The sequence below is a fragment of the Pinus tabuliformis genome, chromosome 6 (assembly GCF_031772625.1).
Source record: "Pinus tabuliformis cultivar Carrire ecotype Pingquan chromosome 6, CPIR1, whole genome shotgun sequence".
In the NCBI taxonomy this organism is placed as follows: domain Eukaryota; kingdom Viridiplantae; phylum Streptophyta; class Pinopsida; order Pinales; family Pinaceae; genus Pinus; species Pinus tabuliformis.
In genome coordinates this window covers 1,063,387,011-1,063,402,180 of record NC_142292.1, presented here as the reverse complement: position 1 = coordinate 1,063,402,180, position 15,170 = coordinate 1,063,387,011, and positions in this window count along the sequence as shown.

Sequence of the window (15,170 nt, the reverse complement as noted above, 5' to 3'; positions counted from 1 at the left end):
TTTTCTTGTTTACAGAAGCATATATACGCATGTTTCCTTAAGTAAACCCGCGTATACGCAAGTTTCCTTAGGCTCAGTCATGTATACACGCAGCTGTACATCAATACAGTCGCGTATATTTTGCAATTTTCAAGATTTTTCAAATCTTTTTGTTTCTGAAGGTTTGTCTGCTGGTTTGATTCAGTCCTGAACAGTTACTTTTCTGTGTCAGTTTTTAGTTTTATAGAAATTATCTGATTTCAAATTCTCTCTGATTTTGGAAAGTGTTTGTCTTATTGGTTTTATTGCAAGCATCATCGTTTTGTTAAGCACACACGATTTCTTGTTAGGAGTCTTGGCTACTCTGTTTTTCCAGAGCAGAAATGTTGATCTCAGTATTTGGGTCAAATCTTGTTTTGGTGACCGTTTGTGTTTGCTTGTTAAAACTAAATTTTTGTGACCATCTACTTTTCTTGCCTTCGAAAGTTGTTGATTGACACTTTCTTGAAAATTGTCTTTTTGATCTTTTGGTCTTTGTTGCCAAACCTCTCATTGTTGCTTTTGATTGTTAAAAGCATCTCGAAACACATATTTGTTGTTGAGTTTTCATCCATTTTGTGTTGTCAGCTTGCAAAGTGTTTGGCGCTGATTTTTCAATCATAAAGTTTCAGTCTTCTTGAGAGCACTTTTGAAAAGATGTTTTTGCTCTTGCTTTTGAAGAAAACGTTTTGAAAAACTTAGTTTTTCTTTCTTGAACATTGTTTTGATTTAGTTTCCTTTTAGTGAATGAAAGTGCATTTTTGTTTGTCTTGAAACTTGTTTTTAGTGTTTAGAGGAAATGAACGGTAGCAACTCATATTCCATCTAAACATTTTAAGTGGAAAAATAAAAATTGATAAACAAATAACTTTCATTTCTTGATTTAGAGTAGTCTTAAGTCTTGCATCAGCATGTACTTATTGCATTAGGATAGAGTTGCACATCTTTTTAGGCATCTATAGTTTTTTTAACTTTTATGAGTGTGGAGCATGAGTAAAAGAAAAGAAAAGAAGAATTTGTTGTTTTTCTTGAAGTTCCTCTGAACCTAGTAGAAATTTCTTTCATCAAAAAATAAGAACAAGTGCATTTGCATGTAGTTTGGTTTTTATTAATTTCTTTTTCGTCAAAACACCACTAGTTTCACTTCCGCTTATCCCTTGACTTAAAGAACAGCCCATTTAAAAACAAGTGCTAATTAAAATATACTAGAACTTTTTATAATTGTCAAGTTAGACACACCAACAAGTTTTAGGATATTTTAGGGCCTTGGATTAGGCGAGTGGAGAGATAACTCTCCAAGGCCATTTAAACTGTCAAACATAGGAGTCTGAATAGTGAGTGAAAATCCAATAGTGTTAGGGAGACCAAGAAAGCTCCAGATCTGGGAGTTAAGCATGAGGGTTTTTGAAGACAGGGAAGAGAGATACCCCCTCTCCTACTTGTCAGATCTAACCTCAAGACTGTTCCGCCTGGCTTCTGATACGAGTTGGTAACCTTAGTTGCTACTACTAGGGATCTACACAGGTGGTTGTAGAGGGGAATCCCGTGGCACCTGAGGTCGACGTTGTATCACTCTCAGCGGTACTACTGGAGGGCACCCTTGCGAAGCTTGGGGGCTTGCACCAGCGTAAGCTGTTGTTAGGAGGTTACCGTAACTTCCTCTATTACCTTTGCTGATAGGACTGGGCCGTCATTATCCCAGACTATCTTCGAAAGGCCCCTTACTTCACTTTCTTGTATTTTGGTGTCCAGTCCTCATCACCCAGAGCGGAAATACTCGAAATTTGTTTGACTAGCTGATATCTTTTAGGGACTTTTTACTGTGTGCTCTGTGCTCCAAGTTGGCCTAGCTTTCAATTTTTTGAGTCTTTAGCTAGATCTTAATAAAAAATTCAAAGTGGCTGATCGATCACCTAGACGATCTCAAAGACTTTGTGGTCTTTCACCACCAAGTTTAGAGCCTTCTCCTAGAAGGCACAGAGGTAATACTGCCGGTGGGTTTCGTCCCATGGAAGCTGACGCATCAGGGATTGATCCTCCTCACAGAGACATTAGTGTTCAAAATAGGCCTGGTACTTCCACAGAACAAGATAGAAACACTCCAGTTCTTTCTTGAGTTCTCTTTCAGACGGAAGATAACATAGAAGTAGAAGAATTTCAAGAGTCATCAGCGGCTCCGAATTCTCCCTTACCTTCTAGCTATCCAGAAGTATTACGATACGTTGGGACTCTGACGCATAGGTCGTCAAGTCCAGGTCACACTACGCACTTACCATCGATGACCACTACTGGAAGCATGGCTTCTACTACAAGCACTACAACTATGTAGACTCCAACATCAACACAAGGGGGAGAAACCACTTCCATCCCATCTGCATCTTTATTTTGCTCTTTTGCTAGCACATCTTTTGTTGGGTCTACCTCCATTCCGTCTACGAGTGGAAATTCCCAAGCCAATTCTTTTAGTACTGGATTCTTCCCTTTTGGCACCCATTCACAGGGTATTCCATCAGTTCCGTTTAGTGCCTCCACATCCATGATGGGTGGATCGGCTTCATTCCAGGGTTTTCCTTTCGAAAGTGGTCATATACCACATTCCAACCTGACAGTAGGATCTATGCCTTTTTCTTCTACAGGACAAAGCAGCAATCCTTTCCAAGGTTGGACTAACCCTGCGGTTAGTGGCATGGGAACTGGGAATCCATTTTTCGGCCAACAAGGGAATGGGCCGTACTCCACAGTTAGTTCATTTCAAAGTATTCCTCCCTTAGCTACTGCTTGGAATCCTTATCAGGGGTTATCCACTCCTTATAATCCTTTAGGAGGAAGCTTCGCCGGTCATGGAGGTTTTGCGGCCGGAGTTGGTCAAACTCTGAGTTTTGCTGGATCACAAGGCTTGCCTTTTGGTTCAGCTAGTTCTACTGGATACTTCAGGCAGCCTGGTGCCTTTCAAAATCCAGGCCAATCTTTTTAGAACTTTGGGAGCTCCACCCAGTCAGGGTGGAACCCCCAAGGTCCTCGTAGGCTTCCTTTTCTGGAAACTTTGAACTTGCAAGATCTCATGAAATTAACAAATGATCCAATCAAATACAACCCGGCCGGTCCCAACCAAACTCCCTTCAGACATTCCAAAATTCGAAGGGAAGGTCGGTGAAGACCCAGGCGACCATGTAACCACATTCCATTTGTGGTGCTCATCAAACTCCCTTATTGATGACTCGATTAGGTTGAGACATTTTCAACGCACATTGACTAGTAATGTAGCTAAGTGGTATATAGAGTTGCCAGCAGGCAGCTTTACATCTTTCGCTGACTTAGCTAATATTTTCTTAAATCATTTCTAGTTGCCCATCCATTATGATGCCGGAACAAAACTTCTGTCCAATTTCCGTCAGGACACAGAAACTCACATTTCTGACCATATTTAGGAATGGAGACAGAGAAAGAGGCTCATTAAAGCCGAAATCCCTTCGAAATACTGTATCGAATGGTTTTTGAAATCTTTACAACCTGAAATCTCTAAGGATGTCTCCATGTCCGAAGTCTATTCTGAGGAGCAAGCTATTTTTATGGCCCAACAATTATAATTGATTTACTCTCAGTCCGGGATCCTTCAAAAAATCTTGTCGGATGCTCCTAGGTCTAAGGTTGATATAGCCAAGTCGAAGCCAGGTCCCCATACGGATGGTATCATTGGATCGGTAGAAACAAATGCGGTGAACTTGTTGAGCCAATTGCAGCAGTTTTCTTTACAAACTGCTTCTAACAACCAAGTCACATCGTCTAACCCTTCGTCTTCCCAACCCTCTTCAATCAATGTTGTCCAATCTAAAAACCCCAAAGGAAATCAAAATTCCAATGGGAAGAAGAAAGGACGAGGTAAGAAAAAGAGTCAAGATGGGAAGACTGACACAAATAATCCTAGCAATAATGTTGGTGGTGGTAGAAATGAGTCTAAAGATAAAGTCAAGTTTCCATGCAAGTTATGCAGTGGAGACCATTTAACTCATCTCTACCCAAAGATTCAAGACACTCAGTGCTTGTTAGGGCAGCAAGGTACTTCTAGTTCTCAAGTTGTGTTAACCAACCCTTTCCCCAAGGGCAACAACTTCTTGCTGGCGTGAGTTCAAACCCTGGTACCTCCACAGGGGGCAACCAGGAAGGGGATAAATCATCAAATGTTTTCATGATGGGTTCTCACACTAATGTGGCCACACGGTCATGCGATTATGGTGAAGGTGAAACTTCCAAGGATAAAATAGTTCCCGAAACTACCAACCCACTTCATATTGAGCGACCCTCTGTCGAGACTATACCACGGGTACCGAAAGGTTCCGCTAAACGCGCGACTATCAACCCTAATATTAGGGCAGCCTAGAATTACTCCATTGTTGAGGATCTGGTGCATAGTCCATGTGCTATGTCTACTTTAGAGGTGCTCCAGTCGTGTCCAGCTCAACAAAGTGCTTTACTTTCGGCAATTGGGGCAACTGATCCAACTAACTCTTTAGTGCTCACTTTTGACATGTTAAATGTCAAAAAGTGACTCCCTCATCATATGACTTTCCAAATAAAGTCTACATACCATAAAATTAACATTTTTCGTACTGTTATTGATGAAGGAGCTTCCACGTGCGTCATGTCGATATCATGCTAGAAGGCTATTGGATCACCTTCGGTTGTTCCTTCACCTACCGTCCTGACTGCATTTGATGGACATTCTCATAATCCACATGGGATTATCCCGACCTTTCCCATATGTGTTGGGGGGAAGGTCGTTAATATTGAAGTAGAAGTCTACAATCTCCTCTTAGGAAGGAACTGGGTATATGAAATGGACGCTATCGTTTCGACTCTATTTTCTGTCATTTTCTTTCCTCATGAAGGGAAAATCGTTAAGGTTGATCAATTGGATTATTGTCCAGTTGATCCTCAAGCAATCTCTGACTCTACTATTCCTTTAGTGGATAACCCTCGTCCGCCTACTGAGAATCTAGGAGTTGGGATGTATTCCTCATTGATGGGTACCTTTGATTTTCTCTCTCCTATTGCTAGAATCAATGTCATTTCATCATCTAAGGAGTCTCCTTGAAAAGAGTTCTTTCGAACTCATTATTTTTTGGACCCTTGGAACTTGCCTTCACCTACAACCACATTAGCTAAAGGACAAGTTAATGGAATGGCATTCCCTATGTCTGCAGCTGAGCTTAGATATCAGTCTGTTGTTGACCCTGCAGATAACCATTCTACTTCTTCCTCTGAGAAAGAGGTAGATGGTGATGTGGCTCATTCACGGACCCTTGATTCCACTTCTGTGTTGGATTGCTCGAATATTTTTTTTCCATCTGACGAAGCGATATTCGAAGCAATGACAGTTGTAGATCGACCTTTGGAACATTTACATCGTCGGTCATGTTTTTATTCCCCATTACATGAAGTTGAATCCATGTCCTCCAGTCTGACTAGCGATGTTTGTACGGGTCCTTTGGCTCCAATATAGTAATTCACTGAAGGAAGTATATTGATTGGTTCGATAATAGTATTGATAAACATCCCCTGACAGGCTCTACCTTAAGAAGTACTTTGCTTAGTAACTAGGCAATGGATTCTTTGTACATTATGTATATTTGTACATATCTCATTGAGAGTTTTTGATATCAACACTTTTGGTATGTTGTGGCAAGTGTTAATGGATGACTTGGTCTATTTTAGATTCATCGATGGTGCTAGTCGGCACACTTGGAACCTTGCTTTCATAAGTTGGGTACTCTACTATCCAACTGGTCAGTTGATGGTATCAAGGGGAGTATGCATTGGTCCTGCTTCAAATAATATGGCTGAGTATATTGCCGTCATTAATTTACTATCTGAGGCAATTTCTCACGGAATCAACTCATTGGTAGTTTATCTTGATTCACAATTGATAGTGTCGCAATTGAATAACATTTATCGGGTAAGGGATCCATGTTTATATCACCAGTATTTAAGGGTGAGGTTGTTGCAAAGATCATTTACTTATATTAATTATTTGCACATTCCAAAATCTCATAATTGGTTAGCTGATTTTATAGCTAATCAAGCATTATACTGGCACATTAATCATTCATCACAATAAAATCAAGCATCAAAAAGTCGAACTGTATATCTATATATATATCTATATATCTATATATATATATATATATATATATATATATATATATATATATATATATATATATATATATCATAAAACATCTCGAGTGTACATAAGTCTGTCCAAAAAATATACGAAATTGGGACTCAAATGCCCATAATCATGTCTAGTACATCTAATGCCCCGACTCAGGATGAGTGGCTAAGTAGGAAGCTATCGCATTGGCCACAAGCCTAAAAGTGCGGACCCAGTCACGTGGCATGCCAACCACATGACGCTGCATATCCTCAGGAAGATCCTTTATCGCTGCCATCGGTACTTCGTGAGTGAGTCTCACCAAGTGCCGCTAGACTGTGTGAAGTAGTCGCTCTCTATCTGCAGCTGCGTCTTCAGCCCCTCGGCCGCGACGTCTGTGCCGTGGGAAATCATCTGGTCGTACTAGCCCAATATCTGGAACATGATCATCATATTAGTCACTTGAATCCTATCAAAAACATTTTTTAAAAATTCATTATTATATTTGAAAAATTCAAAAATAAATCAAAAAATACTTACCAATGTCGCCCCATGCTGCGGTCGGTGGTAATACTAGATTGGGATCTCCTTTGAAATCCAACCCAGGATAAGGGTAGTCATCTATGGCGATGATCTGCTAATCCGACCAGGAAAAGAAGTCATCGTCAAATGTAGTCTGTGGGATGTCACCACCTCCTAGACGTTTCATCAGGTCAGCCCACCTGCCCATGCATGGATCTCATGGGCTGCTGATGGAAACCGCTACCCGAGGGCGGAGTGTTAGGAGCCTATCAAAAAATAAAGAACACAAAATAGTCCCATATCTGAAGTTTTTAGTCTGCCCTCTCTTGATGGAAGTAAGCTGGCTTTTCAAGCTAGCCAGAAGAGGAGTACACCAGTCAAATACGGTGGTGAGACAGTCTACTGCCAAGCTCATGGTTAGCCATGATGCCTGGTGCAGAGAAGCTGATCTGTTCACTCTAGCTATGGTGAACAGGATTATCCTCAGCGATAAACTCTCCACATGTGTGATTGAAATCTGACTTCCAACCTTTTTTGGATGTCCCGGGAAATAGATATGTACGTAGTCCTTGATCGAGAGACTGCCTCATGTCCTGCCCCTGGAATGTACTACCCCTCCCCTTTGGGAAATGCCCATGATGAAATAAATGTCATCTGCTTTTATCTTGAGTGGCATCTGGTCAATCATAACGAATCATCATCGATACTCTAGTAATCAATGAGCATCTCAAGTAGACGTGTGTTTGCTTTCATATTTGTAAATTTGAAGAATTTTAGCAAACCACATCCCCATAAGGCATCCAAAGCATCAAGATCATTCATGACCTCATCATACACTGTGGTATGCTCTCATTCTTGCCAGGTGACCGACATCCTGAGGAAAAAATGATTTTAAACCATTAGTTTTTTTGTTTCAAATGTTCGCAGCGTATACGCGGGTCCATTTGCACACATTCGTGTGTAGGCTCGCGTGTAGGGCCCGCGTGTACGCGGGTTTCATATACTCAACTCGTGTATACGCCGCGATGAAATTTTTGACAAAGAGATCAACGGTAAAACATAAATTAAAAATTCTAAAACTAGTCACAATTGATTGCAAGACAATTATAAGAGTTACCTAGGGATTTTGGAAGAATCTAAACGGTTGAATTTGGCGTATGGAAAAGTTGCTTCTTTTGCTCCACTTCTTTGCTCTCAAACTCAAATGGTGAAAATGGTGAGTCCAAAAACTCTTTTATAGGTTTTGAAAATGCAAAATTTTTTCAAAATTTTATTTTGTTTGGCCTCATGTAACTTTTAACTTGGGAGCTTGGAATGTCGAGAATGGTTTGATTTTCAAGAAATTTTGGATGTTTTTCGACGGTTTTGAGATAGTTCCATGACTGCTGACCCGTCATGGCAGGTATCATTTTCTCACTAGCATATAGGTTAGGGAAGCCATTTTTCCATTGCATTATGCATACTAGCCTCCATCTATCGATACATTTGCCATGGGGTCGATCCCATCATGTTATGGTTAATAAACCATTTTCACTTGCCAATTCTTTAAATCATGACACGATGGTAGAAGAAATCCTTTACATGGGCATCGTAGTTAGCACCTCACTGAAATTTGTTGCCCATGCTACTCTAATTTGAGTAGGCTCGGGAGTCCTCTGTAGTCCCGCCATGACTTATGCGATGAAGACTCATTCCTCTTTACTTCTTCGCTTTCATTCTGGCCTTATACCCTAGAGGCTCCTTTGTGTTAAGTTGTACTACTACATTACATTTTGACCATTTGCACCTTTTGGCCTTTAGCTGGCTTCACTTGGACTCGTGTTTAAGCCAACTTTTGACCATGACGACTGCAAAATCAAACTTGCATACCTTTGACTTCTACAACTTGACACACCCTGACCCGTGGAAATAACGCACCTTTGAGTATCATCGACCAATTTTCACCTCCTTGCATTAAGCATATGAACGTTCCAATCCCAGGAACTAGATCATCTATTTCACCGACACTCGTTCTTTCCACTATACTATAGCATTCTTTTATTCTTTTTCCAGCTTAACAGAAAAAGAAAAGAAAATTATATATTCCAAAAAGAGCGGGAACGGGAAAATATTTCCATTTATTGTTGGCAGCTAGAGTCAGTCGTGTTGCCCTTGAACAAAGCACTCAAAGAAAAGTCTCCTCCATTTGGGTGGGATTTAGTTTGACTTAGGCACGCCTTAACCTTGTTATTGAGTCAGTTCTCCCCCGATTGGTTATCTCTTCCAATCATATGGAGGGTTTGTTCGTGCCTCTTGCATGACGAACTTATACAGAGTCATCATATGCTGCCACATAGTCACATTGAGTTGTGCTTTTGTTCAAGGGAAGTTAGCCTAAGTCGGCCTCTCTAAGGTGTCTCTTGACTCATTTTTCAGTCGGCCATCCTTGATTTTCAGTATCATGTCTATCATCACATCAGATCTATTGGTCCTTTACTTGTGCCGATTTGAGAAGGTCCCCATTTACTTCTTGCTGGCGGGTCTTTTCCTTATCAACGATGACATCTTGCTCTGAGGACAGGCCTAGAGCTGCACCCTGGCCCTATTTTCATTATTGATAGGTCACCTTATGCTCAGCATCGATCAGTATCATGGGTCTTTGACTGAGTGGTTTCCCTTGTGTTCGACATCATCTTATCACACATTAGGATTCGTGCAGTACCTTGGTTTCCATTTGACCCTATTGGTGGATACCTTGCCTCTGTGTCAGATTTCATTATTGGGGGGTTCAGAGGGTTTCTGTCATGCACTAGCCACATCTTATGGATCATCGCGGGTGCATAACTGAGCTTTAGCATTGACATCACTAGTGAGCGTTGTAGCTAGTCAGGTCATCGCTAAAGATAATAAGTAACCTCATGCTGGAGCATGAAATCGAACCATCACAGGAATCAGATGTACTTTCATGCTGAAAGTGCAGCTGGACTATTTATGAGCATCATTCAGTGCGTATATTAAGTCCATAGTCGCGATGGGGCAAATAACATAAGAAAAGTGGGTCATTTGGCAACATCAGAGAGCATCCGTTTAGTATGAGCATGTTTGACTCGGACACATGACACAGTAGAAGGACCGGGGTGAAGGCAATGACGAATTATTGTGTAACAAGGTCAAGGCATGAAGCCACAGCCAAGCTAAATGTTGTTATAAAAACTCTAACATGCATAGAAAGGAGACCTAATATGCTAAGCTTTGAGACACTAATACGCACAACATGGAGACCTAATATGCTGGTCATTGAAGACATCTAAACGCAGTCTATACGCAGTTAATGATGACACTCCCTCACTATCATGAAAACTCTTATACACATCACAATTAGCTATAGGTAGGCTATGTGGTGGACCGCAAGCCATACCACCATAGCAAACACTAGCGTCGGTCTGTTTTGGGGTTGTATTGTGCCCTAGTCTCCAGCGTGGAAGCAGAGGGATCACACTAAGGTGAGCCACAGGGATTGAAGGATGTTTGAGGACTGTTCTGAGATTGTTTAAGGGTTATTGTAGTGTGATAAAGTGCCCTAACCAGGAATAGTCAAGGGCAGCGTGAGACAATAGATTTGGAGGCAAGGTTGTTGTGTATTGGGTCAATGCATTGACCAGACTTGAATCAGATTATTGAGCAACCTATGGAAGCCATGATTTGAAGTTGATTTGTGATGAATGGGCATCATGATGATCTCAACATAATGAGAATGATAAGGATGATCAGTCTCAGATCACGATGGGCATGGGCAGCAAAATGAAGGTCAGCATGATGATGAATAGGGTTGCATGATGATGGAAGATGCAGCATTATGGGTAGCATGATGATGAGAAGTAGATGAGAGCAGCTCAGTCATCAAGGCTCAACACTGTGATGGTACAACATGATATCACACGGTTATGTGCAGCAAATGGATAAGAGGCAGCACTATGATAGGTGAAGGAGTCACCTTAAAGAATTAGTTGAAGCAATATGTCTTCAACTGATCTCTGCAGATATCAAAAGTCAAAATGTTGACTTCTATTGTAAATGTACTATCTCTCTCTCACCTTTTGTGCTGAACTTTGAAGAACATAAAAGAAGAATTGATCAAGGGTTTCCCCACATTGGAGTTTATCCTTGGCTGGGGCCAAATCTTGTGTCCACTTGTCTCGGCTTGTCTTTTGTGATTTATATTTATGTTCTATCTGTAGTTTACTTTAATATTGATGTGATTGCTAACTATGAAAATTTAAATAAATTGCTCTAGCATAGAACATACCTAAAATTAACATGGTATCAGAGCTGAGGTGAAGACAATCCCCAAGCAAGAGTGAAAGAGAAATCACCAAAGACATTTGGGATAGGGTTCCTCATCCCTCTTCAAATTCACTGAGGGAGAAGTCAAAACAAAGAATATTATCAGAATGGTGCATCATAAGTTTCTGATGGCCTACCTTAAGATCAATTCATTGGAAGACCAGATCTCAAGGTGGAAAGAAAGACAGATAACTAGTTCGGCCATTATGCAAGGAGTATCTGAATGGCTAGGACACATCACTTGATGTTGATAACAATCATTCCAGGGACATCTTCAATGATCAAAGGAATGACAGATAATGGCCAACTCTTCATAGAAAGCAAGGAACCCTAGGTATGAAGAATCAAATGTTGTTTCTGATATGATAAAGAAATGTTATTTTGGATTGGCCCTCTCCTTCATATTCTTTCGGAATCTGGCTTATTAAATGTAGTGCTTCAAGGCACTTCATCGAATAGAAGGGTGCACTCTCAAATTCGGTAGAGAGGGAAACAACCGTGGGATTATACTTGGAGCCAATGCCACCTTTCCCGAGAAAGGATGTTGGGAATGTTATCCCTTAATTGAATGAGGCTAACTCGATTCATTTACATAAAACTCTTTTATGTACCTGATCGCAAGAAGAACCTGGTGTCCATTTCAGCAAAGGAAGTCAAAGGTTTCAAGGTGGCACTCATCAATGGAAAGGTACGTGTTTGAAAATAGAATTTTCAAAGATGTTTTTGAGTTCAGGCTTGTATCAAGTTGCAAGAAGTCCACTGGAGACCATGTCCATTAACACATAGCATCCAAGGTCTATGAGTCATATGGTGTTAGGGATGCCTGAATTCAAAAAGAGAATGAAAGTACATGTCTGAAATGTACTGAAGGAAAATGTTTCAAGGGGACCATTCCCCTCATGTAGCAGGTCCACAGGTTTGGAACAACCCAAGGGGTTTGAGATTGATGATCAGGAATATCACATATGCAAGTGGAAGAAAGCCCTCTATGGCTTGAAGCAAAACACCCCGAGCGTAGTATGAGAGGATTGATAGCTGTCGGATGAAGCTGAGATTCACTAGGAGTGAAACCGATCCAAACCATTACCCAAAGGTTGTGGATGATAGACCTCTCATACTGGCACCTTATGAGGACAACCTATTTCTGACAAGTACAGACCCTCTCATTTGCAGAAGTAAGAGGGAGTTGGATTCTGGATGTGGAATGATAAACTACAAGCCTATGACTACCTCGAGGATCTTAACTTTCAAAAGTTATATGGTAGAGATGTCGGACCAGATTTGGGAAATGCCTCTAAGTTTCATTCACGTTGATGTTCTTGGTGAGCTTCCGTCTGGAAATATGTTTTGCAGTTAGCATGATGAGCTCATATTTGGTTGAGCCTCACTGGATTGGTGCCAAGAATATTTTGAGATATCTTCGGGGCACAATCTCTCATGGATTGAGATACACTGCCGAAAATATGAAACTTCATTATTATTCGAATGTTGAATGGGCAGGCAGTGTGGAGGATCACTAGAGCACTTTTCAGTGCTGGTTCTCTTTGCATTCTACTTTGATGTCATGGATGAGCAGGAAGCAGAAGTCGGTTGCTATAAGCACCGCCGAGACCGAATACATGGCTATGAGTATGATCTCATGTGAAGTTGCATAGTTGCAGAAGCTCTTAGGTGAGTTGTTTGTACACATGATGAATACCATTGTGATTCTCTGTGACAAACAGAGGTGGGATTTGATTGTTAAGGAATCTTGTATTCGATGATTTCTCCAACAGATAGACATCAGATACTACCTTATATGGGATTGGTAAGTTGATGAGCAAGGAGGCTCCATCTCACTGAGATGATGTACAGGTCGCTACACTTTGTCAAAGCCATGGGGAAAGATCAAATTTGTGATTTTCCCAAACGACTTAGAGTCATTGAGAGACCCTTGTAAAAGGGTCCTACTTGTTGCATACATTAAGCTCTGGGAGCTCTGGGGCTTGTGGTTCTTACTGGAGCAACATAGACCATAGGGTGATTGACCCTCCCCTGGTGGTGTGCACTGGACAGGATGATTTGTTCTCTTGTGGACAGGATGATTCGCTCTCTTGTGGGACAGGATGATTCGCTCTCCTATGGACAAGATGATTCGCTCTCTTGTGTAGCAGGATGATTAGTTCTCCTATGAGGCCTGGATGATGTCTTCTCCATGGAAATTGTGTAGCAGGATGATTAGTTCTCCTGTGAGGACAAGATTGATTAGTTCTCTTGTCAAGGCATCCTACCCATGCAGTGTGGTACTCATGGGAAGTACCTCTCATCTGATCATTGAGTAGGGAAATGAGGATAGGGACCATAGTAGTACCGATGGATGCATCGTTGTATCTACTGTACTCCCTCTGCTACGATGACCTTCATTGATCTAGGATCAATGATACTGGTCTGGGACCAGTTGTAGGAGTTTTACCCACTATGATGCTAACTTTGGGTTGGTTGAGACTGGTTTGGGACCAGTGGTACATACTCTAAGACTGACTTCGGGTCAGTGGAGGACTGGTGTAGGACCAGTGACAGTGGTACATACTATGACGCTGACTTTGGGTCAGTTGAGACTGGTCTAGGACTAGTAGTACACTCTCTGAGACTGATGATACTAGTCTGGGACCAGTAGTAGGAGTGGTACCCACTATGACGCTGACTTTGGGTTGGTTGAGATTGGTCTGGGACCAGTGGTACGCACTCTAAGACTGACTTCAGGTCAGTGGAGAATCGTATGAGACATTCTCGATCAACTCTTCTTCTTCATGGTTTAGCAGAGCAAAGCTGAGCAGAGCAGAGCTGAGTAGAGTAGAGCAGAGCTAAGCAGAGTTGAGCTTAGATGAGAAAAGCAAAGCAAAGCTGAGCAGAGCTGAGAAAAGCAAAGCAAAGGAGATCTAAGTTGAGCTGAGCTGAGCAGAGCTGAGTAGAGCTGAGCTGAGAAGAGCTGAGCAGATCTGAACTGAACTGAGCTGAGCAGAGTTGAGTTGAGTTGAGCTGAGCAGAGCAAAGCTGAGCTGAGCTGGGAAAAGCTTAGCAGAGTAGAGATAAGTAGAGTAGAGCTGAGCAAAGCTAGGTAGAGCAGAGCTAAGCATAGTTGAGTAAAGAAGAGTAGTGCAGGGCACTGATGGCAAAGATAGTATAGTCAGATATATGGATTAGCAAATGGAGTTCTCCCTAGTTGAGAGGGAGTGTTAAAATTTGCAACTAGGGCCAAATTCCATGTGGGTCATCTTATTTATGGCAACTGATATTTTTATTAAATCCCTCTCATCGAGAGGTGTAGGATTGATCTAAAGATCATCTGATTCCTATAAGTATTCATGGAGTTATGAATTGATTTGTGTTATAAGACTAATTGTCAAGTTGGCCAACAACTTATGTAGGCTCAATAAGCCCAAAGGTCATGTCTATTCAACCTCTACGTTTTAGTATAAATATAGAGGAATTCAAGTCATTTTGATATACACATACACTCTTAATGTGATCTCCTCTCCACGTATTGGGATTTTGGAGAAGGAGAGACACTAAAGAAAACATTGGATGCCCTAGCTACAGATGATATCCAACGCAGTCATGAAGACTTATTCCAACACAAATATGATGTTGTTCATGCAGAGATATATGCGTTGCTCATGGAGACATATATACGCAAGACATGGAGACAGTTACATGCAGTACAACGCAGTCATCTTAATGCTATTCATGAGGCACTTATACGCTATCATAAAGGGTAGCCACAGAGGTATTGGGTCAGGGCATGAAGCCACAGCCAAGCTAAAAACTATTATAAAAACTCTAATACACACAACAAGGAGACCTAATACATTGGTCTTTGAGATACTAATACACACAGCATGGAGACCTAATACGCTGGTCATTGAAGACATCTAAACGTAGTCTATACGCAGTTAATGATGACACTCCCTCACTGTCATGAAAACTCTTATACACATCACAATTAGCTACTGGTAGGCTATGTGGTAGGCCGCAGGCCATACCACCATAGCAAACACTTGCGTGGGTCTCTTTTGGGGTTGTATTGTGCCCTAGTCTCCAACGTGGAAGCAGAGGGATCACACTAAGGTGAGCCGCAGGGATTGAAGGTTGTTTGAGGACTGTTCAGGGATTGTTT